We start from the raw sequence: 13,471 nt of genomic DNA on the forward strand, positions 1-13,471 counted from the left end.
CTTTGAAGGCAGATTTTATGTCCTTCCTGAGTCTCATTCTCCTTCCTTGCTAAATGTCGCCCAGTTCAGCCAGCCATGCGCACACCTGTCCACCTGCCCGTGTATCCACTCATCCACCCACCCGCCTGTCCACATATTAATCCATCTTCTATCCATTTATTCATCTACCATCCACCCATCCATCCGTGTACATTTTCAGCTGGCCTGGCAGCCCCCCACCCACCCTGTATCCGTCTCCCCACCCAGCCGTCTGGCTACCTGTTCCTGTATCCGTGCCACAATCATCAGTTCCAGCAAGACCCTGACACTCTGGAGCAGCCTAGGCCCCAGCCCCCTGCTCCTGAGGCGCCAGTTCCGCCACATCACACCCCCGGTGGCATGACCGGGCTGTGGCTCGGGGACCGTGTGTCCTCTGGCCCAGAAGCAGGCGGAGCTGTGGCCCCAGTGCCGCTGGGCCCGACAGCCCGGACTCCACGCACCAACACTGTGCTCCACTCCGGGCTGCGCGGCGGCCCCGAGGGCGGGAGCGTCCCGGGCTCGGGGCCCCGCTCACCGCCGCAGAGCCCCGGCTGCCCCGCGGGCAGGCCGTCCTGCCGGCCCCCGCGCACGTCCCCGCGGGGCCGAGGGGCCACGGGAGGTGTGACGTCGCCGTGGTGGGCAAGGGGGCCGACACCAAGACACCCCACGAGGCCAGCCAGATGGACGAGGATGGCATCAAGGGCTGAGGCGCCTGTCTCCCCCGGCCCCTGGCGACCTGGCCCGGCCCTTCCAGGGGCACAAGGGGGCGTCTGGGGTGGACCTGGCCCAGAGACTGTGCCCTCCCTCTGTCTCCCTCAGCCACACACTCAGATGGCCCAGCTGTCCCTGGAAGGAGCCAGTGTCAGTGTCCACGGACTCTCCACATGGGACAGAAAGGCCTGAGGCCAGGCGGGCAGGGTTCACAGGGGACAGTCAGGAATGACAGTCATTTGACATCTGGACTTCTGTCTGTGAGAAACTTGGGAAAAAAAGGGGCAGGTTCCCAGAGCTGCTGGATCTTGAGTCTACACCCAGGAGGGCAAAGCCATTTTGTTTTCTGTGCCAATTTTAAGCAGCTGACAGTGGCTGTTGAGAAGTATTCTGGGACCTTGTCTGAACACAGAGGGAGAAAGTGCTGGGATCCAGTGAGTCATGACTTCGGTGGGCCGGGGAGGGAGCGTGGTGGCCACGGGTGAGGTTTCTGTGTGGGAGACAAAAGATGTGACACCCAGCTAGGAAAGGGGACAGTGTTACCAGGATGGATCTCCCCCTCTGCAGTTTACAAAGTGCTCATGTGTTTTAACCTGTTTATCACACTCCTGGAAGGGAGCCTTATCCTACTCCTGGGAGGCGGCTGTTATTCCTGTCTTCCAGGTGAGGAAGCTGAGGCTCAGAGAGTTGGGGAGATTTGCCTAGGATCCCATGAGAGACCAGGAACCATCAACTTGAGCATCTTCAGTCCTGGTGTGGTCCTTCTCAGCCGTCCTTCACATGCTGTCCTGGGCCCCAGGGGTGTGCAGATGCTGGGGCAGGAGTCTGGGCGCCCGGTCTGGCCACCACAGTCCTAACTGTATGCGCAGGCAGGAACTTGCTGCTCCCTGAGGGGGTGCCCCCTGAACGCCAGTGGGCCCGGTTCTACGTGAAAATTTACCGAGCAAAGGGGCTGCCCCACACGAACACAGGCCCCATGGCCGATGTGAAGAAGGCTTTCACTGGTGAGAACAAGGACCTGGTTGACCCCTATGTGCAAGTCATCTTTGCTGGCCAGAAGGGATTGGGGCACAGGCAGCAGGAGGCTGGGGCGTGGGGTGACAGGCACCAGGGTGCAGAGGGATGGTCAAGGGGTCCTGGGGACAGACATGAGGCAGAATCAGAAGCCACCAGACTGGACTTCGATCACCTTGGTGCGTTCACCTCTGGAAGTGAGGAGATATGAGCGGAGCTCCAGCTCAGAGGGGCTGGGGGCCAGGCCAGTCTGGGCCTTAGGGATTCCTCCCTGCCCCCAGGTCACAGAGACCAAGAGCTGAACGGGGGGGACACTGTGAGGGAGGAGTGTTTGAGAGGCTGGTAGGGGGGAAGAGTGAGGAGAGGAGCGTGCACACACACACACATACACACGTGCACAGCTGCTACGAGCCACACATAACACATATATACCCACTCACCCGCAGACACACGTGCTCACACACACGCAAACTCTCACCCCCTCCCACCAGGGCAAGACCTCAGTGCAGAAGAGCAGCTATGAGCCACTGTGGAATGAGCGGGTGGTCTTTACAGACCTGTCCCCCAACTCTGCAAGTGCACGAAAGTACAGATCCGGGACTCGGACTAGGTCAACGACGTGCCCAATGGTGCCCACTTCACTGACCTGCTCAAGGTTTCCAATGACAGAGACAAAGCTGAGTAACAGGAGGCCGGGGGGTGGGGTGGGGGTGGGGCTGAAGGGGCGGAGTCAGTGAGACTCCCACACACGCCCCCACCATCCCGCACCTTGGCTGGAGGCTGGAGCGGCAGTGGGCTTGCTCAGGGCTTTTACCAGCAGCCTCTGCCTCAGGGGAAGGGTGGAAACTCATGACTCAGCTCTGCACAGAGCTGCCTGGGCTTGTCTGAGCCAGGCTGCCTGGATTCGAAGATCAGCTGCTCTGACAGTGAGAAGCTGTGTGAGCTTTGTATCTGTTTTCGCATCTGTAAAATGATGAAATAATGACAATTATCTATGTGTGCATATGTACATGCACATCACATACACATGCGTACTGCCCCCCTAGAAACTACCTGCACACTTGTGGCGACTTGGAAAGTCTCACCCCTCCTAGGACCTGGGCACTGAGCTGGGTAAGGGATACAGAGCAAGGGAGGAATCCATCCTGTCCTCACAGTGCTCACTGGGGATGAGGGAGACGGATGTGCTACTAAATGTGCAAAACCTGAGGCATGAGGCACAAAAGACCACACAGATTGTACAATTCTGTTTACATGAAATATCCAGAATAAGCAAATCCATAGAGGCAGCAAATTGACTCATGGTTTCCCAGGGGTGGGAGGAGGGGAGTGAGGATGACCTGCTGAAAGCTACGGGGTTTGTTTTGAGGGGGATGGAAATGTCCTGGATGGTTGCACAACATAGTGAACACACTAAAAAACACTGAAATGTGTACTTAAAATGGTGAATTTTACGTTACATGAAGTATATCTCAAATTTTAAAATGCTGTAATTTTTTTATTAACTAGGCAGAACAAAACCAAAGAAAAGACACAAAGCAGAATTGGATCCAAGTTTCACATGAGCCATGACAAATCCCAACAGAAGAAAAATAGTTGGGACTAGGAAACGGGAGGTCTTCGTGGGGGAAGAGCGTTTAACAGGCAGAGGCAGAGGCAGAGAGGAAGGACCTTTGGAGAGGAGGGGAGGGGTCTGCGGAAGCAGGTGAGACTGTGGTGGAACACAGCCGTCCTTTAAGTGGCTTGTTGGTGGCCCGGGAGCAGGCACCAGGCAGCGGGCAGCACGACTTCGCTGCACAGACTTGGATGTGGGTGTACGTGGGTGCCACCGCTGGCTCAGGCCCCATAGGGAATAAGGTGACATATGACAGTGCCCCATGCATGTGAGAAAGCCACCCCGTCACCGCGCACAGCAGACACAAGCTCTCTCCGCAGCCCCTTGAGAGCCTCAAGCCGCCCCCCAGGCCCTCTCTGGCCTCGGGTGACTCCCTGAGCCAGGCATGAGGTCCTCAGCTCAGCAACCAGGAGGTGCAGGCTGGGAGCCCCCCAAAGAGGTCCCCCCACCCCGAGCAAGCCCCTCCACCCTCTGCCCCCGCCCGCAGGCGTGCTGCCCACGCCGGGCCCTCCTGGGTGAGCGTTTGCAGCTCCATATGCAACCACATGCTGCCCGATGAGCACCAGGACCAGAACGAGGGCCTGGGGGAGGCCATGTCCTTTCTCACCCACCTCATGCGGGGCCCGGGGGTGGAAGTCCTGGATACCTCCAACCCTGAGCTCACCGGCCCCTCGGAGGTGCAGGGGGAGCAGGCCACGCCTGTCTCAGAGGTGAGGCCCCTGCTGGGGGGGGGTGCTGTGCTGTCCTCTGGAGCCCCCTGCTCAGTCCCCTTCCTGCCCCAGCAGCCTGGGCCCAGGCTCAGCCTGTGGCCACCCTGCCTGCCTCGGGGGCTGGACCCCAGGATGAGACCTCCCTGCCCAGGAAGCAGTGTCCCCTTCCAGTGCCTGCGACTGCTCTGCCTGGAGGTCCTGAGGTGGAGCCCTGCCTCTGCCCTGTTCCTGGCGGTGGCTGTCCTCGTGTTGGACAGAGCAGCCTTTCCCCCAGGGACATCCAGGCTGGGAGGCAAAAGGAGTTGGACCTTCAGTGTCCGGGCTCCCAGCTCCACAGCTGGGTAGCATATCCCCCACCATTAGCCACCAGGGCCTGTCTGTGAGATGGTAGGAGGAGGCCTGGCCCCAGGCCCAACATCCCGGCTAAGTTCTCAGGATACTTTGAACCACCTTCTCCACAGAGCTGCATGTGGAAAGTGGGAGAATTCTTTCTATTTGGAACCTTTCTGGAGGCCTCAATGATTGATTGGTAAAATGGAGACAAGCCCATCATCTGTGAGGTCACCTTAGGTGAGAGCTGGGCTCACAGAGGGGTCTTCAGGCCTGGGTGGGGGGTGCTGGGTGGTCACTGCCAGGCCCTGCGCCACAGCCCTGGGGGGAGGGGAACTTTGACCACTTCCTTCGCGTGTCCTCAGGGGCCCACACAGCACACAGCGTCCGTCCCTGAGTGCACACACGCCCCACCGGGCGCACCTTAGCTCCGCCTAGGGCTAGGCTGTGTGAGGAGCACGGGCAGGAAAGAAGCCCCCTGCAGAAGGGAGCAAGGCCTTGCCAGGTGGGCGAGGAGACGGTGGGAGTCCGGGGCACTTCCCGGGCGGGACCTTGAGTTCAGCGGTCATCGGGGCCCCAGGGAGGTCTCTTTCTCTGGCTAGTGCTCTGTCCTGTCTTTGCTGGCTCTGACCCCAGCACCTTCCCCTTTCCCTGACTTTCCCTCTTCCCTTCCACAAAGCTTGGGACTGGAGGGCAGGGTGGGGACCCTAGGTACTCGCAAGCCCTCCTCTGCCTCCAGGCAACTATGGGAATGAAGCTGATGGCCTGTCACGCCCTCAGCGGCCTTGGCCTCGGAAGGATCCAGGGGACAAAAAGGAGGTTGATCTGATCCAGAACAACAGTGATGACAAGTCTGACGAGGCTGGGGACTTAGCCTCAGTCTCCTCCACCCCACCCATGCGGCCCCAGACCACCAACTGGTGAGCCAGCGGGATAGAGGGTGCTGGGAGGCCCTGCCTGCTGCCCCCATCCTCTCATGGCCCGCTCCCCTTGCCACCTCCCTGGGCTCCCAGGCCTCAACCTCCCACCTGCTCCCCACCCCCCAGGAACTACTTCCACCTGCCATACTTGGAGTGCAAGCCCTGCATCTGCATCAAAAGCTGATGGCCAGACCAGTGCCACTGCCTCTGCAGAGCCAGCATCGTGGACACATCGCAGACAAGCTGGTCGTGGCCAGGCCGGGGAGGGAGGGGAAAGCTGGGGAGGGGGATGCTTCGGATGACCTAGTCAGCCTGGAAGTTTCCCTCGCAACACAAGAGGCCTGTTTGCCCAGCAGCTTGCTGTCGGGTGGGTGAAGTTCTGCAGGAACGGCCTCAGCAGGAGTTTCTGTCCCCACCCAAGTCCTAAGAGTGGAAGAGGGCCTGAGGGCCACCCAGCCCCTGTGATCACTGGAGGCGGCTGGCCAATCCCTCTGTCTCTGGCCTGCATACCTTCCACCGCTCACATCTAGACCTGAGTCCCGCCCAGCCCCTGTGAGTCCACCAGACCACAGACTCAGGCCAGAAGTGGCTTCTTCCTTCAGGAACTGAAGCCCTGTGAACATGAAGGCCTCCAGGCTCTGAAAACAGAGAAACTGGTGGTTTCCCTATGACGATGGGACACTCCAGGGACAGTGCTCATGGGAGGTCCTAGGGCGCTAGCCCCTTGTCCCCATTATGAACGGGGTAAGACATCTGGGGGAGCTGATGGAGGCTGGGGCTCACACTCCTGGTTCACAGGAAGAGGGCCTGGATGATGATCAAAACGGACAAGTCCTACGCTGAGCGACAGCGTGGCATCCTGCAGGAGCCGAGCTGTGGCTGCTGGTGAGCCGCAGGGCTGCTGAATAGGCCGGGGGTGGCGCGGCATGCAGAAGAGGGGGCTGGCAGTGAAGGAGGCATTTGCAGGCCTCCTGCTGGCAGGTGGGCTCTGCTAAGCCCTGTTCCCCACTTTCTGTCCCAGCCGTTTCCTCTCACTGGCTGACAAGCACCAGGGCTCCTCGTCCCACACCAGGGTAGACAGAGAGTGCCTCAAGTCCCGCGTGCAGGAGCTGGTGCGGATGCCGCTGGACCACATGGGGGACAGGGCAGGGTCTGGAGGTGGAAAGGGAACTCAAGGTGGGGGGACATCTGCTCTGAAGTCACAGCCCCTAGGGCCAGCCTCCATCACAAGTCATGGACTAAACCCAACATACACCCCATGACCCCGCAGGAGAGTATGGGGCAATAGGCAAAGTCCCTGCGGGCACAGGTGAAGCGGCACACAGTGTGGGACAAGCTGAGGCTAAGCCAGAACTTCCTGCAGAAGCTGCACTTCCTGGCAGACGAGGTGTGCCCCCCGAAGGCATGCACAGAGGGGATGCCAGCCCCAAACCCAAGTGACCCGAGGCAGAAGTGGGGCTGCACAGGAGGCGTTGAGCCAGACCACCCAGGAGGCCCCTCCTGCTCTGACAGCCGCTAGGGGACGGGGGTGACCAAGCCTTTCACCCTGTTGGGTGTTCTTACCCCTGGGTCCGTGGGAGGAGAAGGAAACCCCAGCATCAGGGGTCCTTCCCTCCGTGGGTCCAGGGCTGGCCAAGGGGCAGGACCTCTCCCTTACGGGCCCCCACCTGCCCACCGCAGGCTCGCACAGCATCCCCGATGTCTTCATATGGATGATGAGCGACGACAAGCACATGGCCTCAGCCTGGTGCCCCCCCAGGACCTGCTCTTCTCCATCGTGGGGGAGGAGCTGGGTGAGGACCGCACCAGATCAAGGCACTCTTCCTCAAGGTGCCAGAAGGGAAGCGAGATTAGAGGGTGGTGGGGTCAGGGCTTTGTTCAAGGGGTCAGTCTCCCCTTGGAGGGAGCAGCGTGCCCACCCCGGGTCTGGCTGGCCTGAGCTGATGGGGTGCTCAGAGAAGAGGTGGAGAGAGCAGAAATGACAGCTGGTCCCATCCCACCCATCCTCCTTGGCACTCTGTTCCCAAACCCACAGCCCAGTGGAATGGCTGCAAAGGGACAGAGGCCCTCTGACCACGGCCTGCTGCAGCCCCCTGCCCCTTCCTCACCCCACAGGCTCCAGCAGCTGACCCTGTGCCCACCCCCAGCAGCCTGGGAAGTGGGGCTTCGGCGCGGTGGGCTGGGCAGTGCAAGCCAGGCTGGAGCCCTGCCTGCAGCTGGGCCACAGCAGGCAGCGCAGGGACTTCCTGTGGGGCCTGCACTGTGGCTTTGAGGGAGTCCAGTCGGCCCTGGGTTTGGGCCTGCACTCCCTCCTGCCCAGGAGCCTGGTATGCACCAGTGAGTGAGGCAGGTTGCAGCCAGGCCCAGGGAAGCCCCTGGCTCCAGCCCTCACCCTGGGAGAGCACTACGGCCACCTGCTCCCAGCCTCCCGGCCTGTGCTCCCCACAGAGAAGCAGGCCTCCAGCCCCTTGCCCGCAGGTACCAGGCTCGGAGCCTCTGCACAGCTGACTGCAGTGGCCTCTCAGACTCTTCACCTGAGTCTTTTTATCGACCAGAGTCGGTGCATGGAAGTGAGGGCTGGGGGAGGAGGGAGTGGCACTGGCTTTGCAGGCACTGGGGGAGGCCTGTGAGCTTCTAGGGCCTGGGGAGACAGATCAGCCAGCACCCTAGACCCTCAGAGGGAAGCCTGGCAGATACCTGGGGACCCGGGCCACATGGAGGAGGCTTTAATGCAGTTACATTCTGCATGGAGGACAGGGAAGACCTGGCAGGGGCTGAGGGAACAGGGTCGGGAGCAGACCTCACATCAACCTTAATTTTAAGATTCCCAGAAGAGTCAGGGAATATGTCCCTCCCGCCCCCGAGTCCCCTGGAAACCACAGTGGCTGGGGGTGACTCCTGCTCGGGTATCTGCCCGCCCACCACCATTGATTACCCATCCCCCCTGCCCTGAGCTACAGGTGCTGAATGAGACCCTGTGCCCCACCTGGGACCAGGTGCTGGTGTTCGACACCCTTGAGTGCTATGGGGAAGCTCGAGTTCCTGGACGACCCCCCAATCATTGTCATTGAAATCTATGGCCAGGACACTGGTGTAGGTGGGCTTCGGCACCAGGGACCACTCCAACGTCCCCTCACTACAACCGCAATGGTGGCCCCCTCCCCCACTCTCCCCTGAGCCCCTCGGCCAGGTGCTTGCTGGGAAGCTGGAAGGTTGGGCAGCCCCTCCAGGACACCTCAGGTGTCCCCTGGCCTGTCACTTCAGTCTGACTCCTTCCTGATGCTCGGGGACTCTGGGGCTTCAGGGAGGAGATGGGTCAGGGCAACCCGCCTCCCAGCACAGACAGCCCAAACTCAGGCCCAGAATCTTCAAGAGATGTGTCAGTAAGGCCTGCTGTCCCCTGCCTCCCCCACCCCAGGGACTCCCCGGCCCCTGCCCACACCTACCACAGTCATCTGCCCAGCTTTCCACAGGAGCGCTGGAGTGGGGGAGTGGAGGACTGGGGTGCCCCGAGTGAGCTCTGGACTAGAGGCAGGCGCACCCGTTTCTAGTCTGAGTACTGCATCTGCTGTTCATTACCTACCTGGCCTGAGCTAGCCTGAGACTTGGTTTCCCCATCTGTAAAATGGGATGATCACCCCTGCAGCTACATGATGCTGTGGGGGACTGAATGTGATCCAGGATGTCAACATGCTTGGTAAATTCAAGCGCTGAGAGGCTACCCTGGCTGTTTGTCGTGTCAGGGCAAAGCCGACTACATGGGCCGGAACTGCCAAGCCCGTGGTGAAGCTGGCCAGTGAGGCATACTGCCCACCCTGCTTCCCGCCCCCACTTGAGTCCTACCAGATCTACCGGGGCAGTGCCACCGTGGGGGACCTGCTGGCCACCTTCGAGCTCTGGCAGGTGGGGCTGCAGGGAAGAGGGGACTGAGTGGGGGCCAGTCTCCTCCCCATCCTGCTGTGAGGCCCATTGTGATGGAAGCTGAGGATGTGGTTCTTGGGAACCCAGGCTGTTCAGCTTTCCCTGTCTCCCCAGGTCACATGGCAAATAACTCATGAGGAGAGGGAGCTCTCCCCAGGCTAGGACACTATGTCCCCCATTTCCCAGATTGGACCAGCAGGGAAGGCCGACCTGCTGCCTATCAATGGTCCAGTGGACGTGGACCGAGGTCCCATCATGCCTGTGCCCATTGGCATCTGGCCAAAGCTCAGCAAGTACCAGACGAGGTGTGTGAGGACTGCACACCTTGCCCGTCCTTGCCTGCAACAGGCCCTGATGTGCTTGGCTTCACGGCCCCCTCGCTTTCTCCCTATCAAGGGTCTGTGCACATATTATATGGTTGGCATCAGAGTCCAGTGGTCTTCGGCAACCTCAGGCCATGCCTCATTTTCCAGATAAGGGTGATGAAGGCCAAGGAGGGGAAGTGACTGGCCCCAGGTCACACCAAGGAGCCGGCAGCAGACCCAGACTGCTGCCCATCCAGTGCCTGCCCCTTCTGCACCATCACACTGCTGCCATCCAGGACCTATCCCAGCCCTCCATCTGCCCACAACACCCACCCTCACCCTGAAGCCCCTTCAGGACATCCGCCCCTCGTCAGCTGTCTGCGCCCAGCCCCCTCCCACGCACTGCCCACCCAGGGGCCAAGGCCTCCTTAGGTGGCCTGGCACCCACAGCTGGTGCCCTTGACTGAGGGGCTCTCCTCTTCCCCCGCCTCCCTCCAACTCACGCAAGTGCTGTTCTGGGGCCTGTGGGACCTCAAGGACATGAACCTGGCCCAGGTGGACCGGCCAATGTGGACATCGAGTGTGCGGGGAAGGGGGTGCCATCGTCCCTGATTCACAATTACAAGAAGAACCCCAAATTCAGCACCCTCGTCAAGTGGTCTGAAGTGGTAGATCTGGGCCCCGGGGTCGCTGGGCAGAGCTGGGTGCAGCCGGGCAGCTGGGCAGGGCCGGGTGCCTCTGGCCCTTCTCTGGGCTCAGGCCGTGCCAGCCCCCACCCCCAGGACCTCCCGGAGAACGAGCTCCTGCAGCTGCCCTCGGACATCAGCGTGGCGGCTGCCGGGCCTTGGCTGCAGCACCCTGGGGGGCTCCCAGCCATCAGCTCCCTGCAGTGCTTCCTCTCCCGGCCCCCAGACCACTCAGCCCCCACCTGGAACAGCACAGGGACGGCCATGCCCCAGAGGCCCACGGATGGGGCTCCAAGGATTTCTTCCTTGGGCTCATCCCCTAGTCAGAGTCAGGGAGGCCAGGAGGGAGGACCCACCCAGGGGCCAAGTAAGGCTGCCTGGGGCTGCCCCTCACTCTCAAGCCAGAAAGGTCCAGGGCCAGGTGTCCTTAGAGGGCCTGAGGGCAGATGACTTCCTCTGCCAGGTCTTGAGAAGACCCAGGACCCCTCCCAGCCTCCACTGTGTCACTCACTGCAGCCCACCCTCCTCTCTGGCCACCTCGTCCTCTGCCTGTGCCAATCTTTTCTCCCTCAGCTGTCGCCTCCCTCCCTCTCCCCTCATAAAGCTCCAGAATCAGCTTTAACCTCCGGTCATTTCATCCACCCATGACTCTCACCATTACTCCTGCTCTTCCCTGTCTGTCTGTCCATCTCTCTGTCCAGGCAGACTCCCCAAGGGCTGCCGTGTGCTGTACAATGGGGGGGCCCTCCTCTCACCCCGCAGGGGAGGTCGTGGTGAACATGGAGCCAGAGGTGCCTGTCAAGAAGCTGGAGACCATGGTGAAGCTGGACGCAGTGAGGTGCCTGGGGTCAGTCCCACGCTGGCTGCGGATGTGCACCTGCATGTGACACTTTACCAGAGCCAGGCCAGTCCACCTGTGAGACAGTACATTAAGTCCCTTCCCCTTCAGCATGTGATGGGACAGGGCCTCCCCTGACTGCATGTGCACAGAGCCCTGTCCTAGACTGTCCTGGGATGGCATGCATCTGGGGACACATGCCTGAACGCATGGTACACATGTGAGAGGCAGGGAGAACAGTGACCATGTGAAGTCATAGCCTGCAATTATTTTATTCCAACAAACACCATAAGCACTGGATTCCTTGTGTGAATACCAGTGTTCTTTCCAGAGGGTCCCTGGGTTCCTTCACAGCCATTCACAAAAGACCCTCCCCATGCCTGGCTTGGGGACGAATTTCCAGGTGGAAGCTCCTTATTCGTCCTTTGGGACTAGGGCTGTTTATCCGCCAGAGGGAGACCTGGGGATTCAGGTGTGGAGGTGGCCTCTGCCAAGGAGGGCAGGATGGAGGCTAGCCTGGAACAGGCCATCCTGAATCCAGACAGTGTGGAAGAAAGAGTTCGGGCCTTCCCCCAGCACCCCATCACTTGCTCTGTACCCCATTCCTCACATCGTGTGCTTCATGCAGCCTGGGGTGCCCCCTAGCTTCTGAAGCCTGAGCTGGGTCTGAAATGACTTTCCCTTACCCCCATCATCCTGGTCCCCAGAGAGTCCCAGCTGAGCTAGTGCGGGTGTGGCTCTGTGGAAAGGGGAGCAGCTGAGGCCCAGGCCTGGCCCACAGGCCCGGGTGGCATGGCTAGGGCTCTGGGGCAGCACCTGGAGACCCCAACCCCCCCTCAGCTCCCAGCCTCCTGACCTCCCTCTGAGGGTGTCCAGGCCATCAGTGAACAGAGGACAGCACTGGCCCGAACTTCCCCATCATCCCACAGGCCCTGGGCTTCTGTGGGGCCGTGTCACCAGGATCCTCTTCAGCTGTGTCACTGAGCGTCCACTTCCCTGTTGAGGCCCTTGCACCCCCCCATAGCCAACATCACCGAGCGCCGGCCACGTGCCTTGTCAGCCTCCCCTTCTGATGCGGCCTGTGCGCTGCAGGGATCCCCTGGCCGTGCGCAGCCATCCCGGGGCCCAGCACCCCCATTTAGACTCGGTGGAGCCCTGAAACCGGTCACTTTTGAAAGCCCCCAGTGATTCTAATGTGCAGCCAGGGTTGCCAGCCACCGCCCTGGAAGGTCTGAGGAAACATCTGTGAGGCAGAGCCTTCACGGCCTCAGAACTGGCTGTGTGAGGACAGGCGCTCGCAGCGCACAGGGAGCATCCCTGCGTCAGCTCCCTCTCCTCCTCCCTCCCTGGCTGGGCCACTGCCTCCACGTCCAGCCCTGTGGCTAAGGCCTGTCCCTGTCTCCATGCTTCCCCCCTGCAGACTTCTGATGCAGCCATCACGGTGGACGTGGTGAGTGTGGGGACCACAGGGGGTTCTGGGGAGAGAAGACCCTACACCATGCAAGGTATCAGGCCAAGGGGAGCAGCTTCAGGGACTGAGACACCCCCAGCCCCTGGGACTCCGGCCAGCATGCAGCCCCGGAGAGGCAGCTGGAGAGAGCTGCTTGGGGAGCAGGGCCCCCGGGTGCTGGTTCTGCCTCGGCTGGTGGTTCATGCTGGCAGGTCATGACCCTCTGTGGGCCGTGGCATCCATTTCCACAAATCAAGGCCCTGCCCCTTTGACATTGGGGGCCCCCCAGAGCCTCCTGGAGCCCAGGGCTTCCGGGAAGCAGATGGTCAGAATGGAAGGGGGACTCCCAGATGGTCCAGGGCTCTGGGAATGACCAGGGTGCGGGGATGTATGCAGGACTCCAGACTTGGCCAGCCTTTCAGGCTGATGAGGATGAGAAGAAGGAGAAGGAGAAGGGCATCTCAGAAGAGACAGAGGAGGAGGATCCGGGTGAGAACATGCAGAACTGGCGGTCCACGTGCTTCGCCGCCATCAACACCATGAAGGAGCTGAGGCCTCGGGCCGGGGTTGGGGCCCGAGGAGGGACTAGGCTGGAAGAGGTGACCCCAACTCCCCATCAGACCTTCCAGTCCAGCTTCTTTCCTGCCCCCTACTCCGTCAACATGAGCTTGGAGCAGCCTGTAAGCCTTTTTGAGCTTCGTTGTGAACGATTGGTTTTCATGGATTCTGCTTTTTGAAGATCTGATTGTTTAACAAATTCATCGTGGTTGCTAAGACTTGTATATCTTGCAGATATTTTTACTAAATTAAATGAGGTTAATCTGTCAATGCAAGGGGAAAATGTGACAGTTTTTACAGTATTTGATAAAATGTCATCAAAAGAAAACTTTGTTTTCCTACACTCAGTGACTTGACTCAAATTAATCCTATGGTTGATGGAGATACTTTCAGGG

At 60.3% G+C, this 13,471-nt stretch overlaps 1 pseudogene; it reads left to right on the plus strand.

The window, feature by feature from the left end:
- Positions 1–13,255, plus strand: part of LOC141578281 (otoferlin-like) — a 28,074-nt pseudogene extending 14,819 nt beyond the window's left edge.
- The last annotated feature ends 216 nt before the right edge of the window (positions 13,256–13,471 follow it).

Source organism: Camelus bactrianus, chromosome 8 (assembly GCF_048773025.1).
Source record: "Camelus bactrianus isolate YW-2024 breed Bactrian camel chromosome 8, ASM4877302v1, whole genome shotgun sequence".
Classification (NCBI taxonomy): Eukaryota; Metazoa; Chordata; class Mammalia; order Artiodactyla; family Camelidae; genus Camelus; species Camelus bactrianus.